Source organism: Papilio xuthus, unplaced genomic scaffold, assembly GCF_000836235.2.
Source record: "Papilio xuthus unplaced genomic scaffold, Pxut_1.1 DF828911.1, whole genome shotgun sequence".
NCBI lineage: Eukaryota > Metazoa > Arthropoda > Insecta > Lepidoptera > Papilionidae > Papilio > Papilio xuthus.
In genome coordinates, this window is record NW_013529738.1 from 1 (window position 1) to 755 (window position 755).

The 755-nt window shown below is 29.5% G+C and overlaps 1 long non-coding RNA gene across 1 annotated transcript; it reads left to right on the forward strand.

Moving 5' to 3' along the window:
- Positions 1–33: 33 nt before the first annotated feature.
- Positions 34–728, forward strand: LOC106127871 (uncharacterized). The gene is made up of 4 exons (XR_001228429.1): positions 34–94; positions 259–273; positions 554–622; positions 695–728. It is a non-coding gene; the product is annotated as an uncharacterized LOC106127871 (long non-coding RNA).
- The last annotated feature ends 27 nt before the right edge of the window (positions 729–755 follow it).

The following is a 755-nucleotide window of genomic DNA, read 5'->3' on the forward strand; positions in this document are numbered from 1 at the left end:
TAAAATGCAAGTAATGTATGTGAATTTGTTTTCGTAGGAGATACATTAACACCAAATGAGATGATATCGCTTTCTGCAAAATTATTACAACAAGGTACGTATACATATTTTATCCTCAACTTACATACTTAGATTTAAAAGATAAAGGTTATAACACAACAATCAACAATATGAATCCATCAAATATTAATAATCTAGAGAAAAGATTCATCTTTGTTTGATTATATTTTCTAATCGTGTCGTTTTTTTTCTTACTAGCACAGACTGCAGAAGGTATGAATAGTTAAAGCTTACTAATATTATAAATGCGAATATTTGGATGGATGTTTGTTTTAAGGTATCTTCAGAACGACTTCATAGATTTCGCTGATATTTGGCATAGATTTAGAGCATAGTCTGAAAGTTCTTTCAGACTATGTGGTAACCTATGTGTTCACATAGGCTACTAATTAAGTTTTTTTTTAATTTCGCGCGCGCGGGCGACAGCTAGTATTTAAAGTTCTTTGAAAGATATAGTCATCTCTCTCATACATATTGAAACTTTTTTTTTCAGATGACAAAGGTTCCATTACGTTATCCAATACTCCTGAAGTTTTGGCTGAGCAATTGTTTCAGTTACTTTGTAAGTATCGTTTTTACAACCTTTTTAAATTTAGTTAAATTATTAATAAAACTTACAATAACTTCTTTACAGTTAAACGATCGCAACATGTCGTGATTCTTACAGGTATAACATAGATTTAAATTTTATTGTA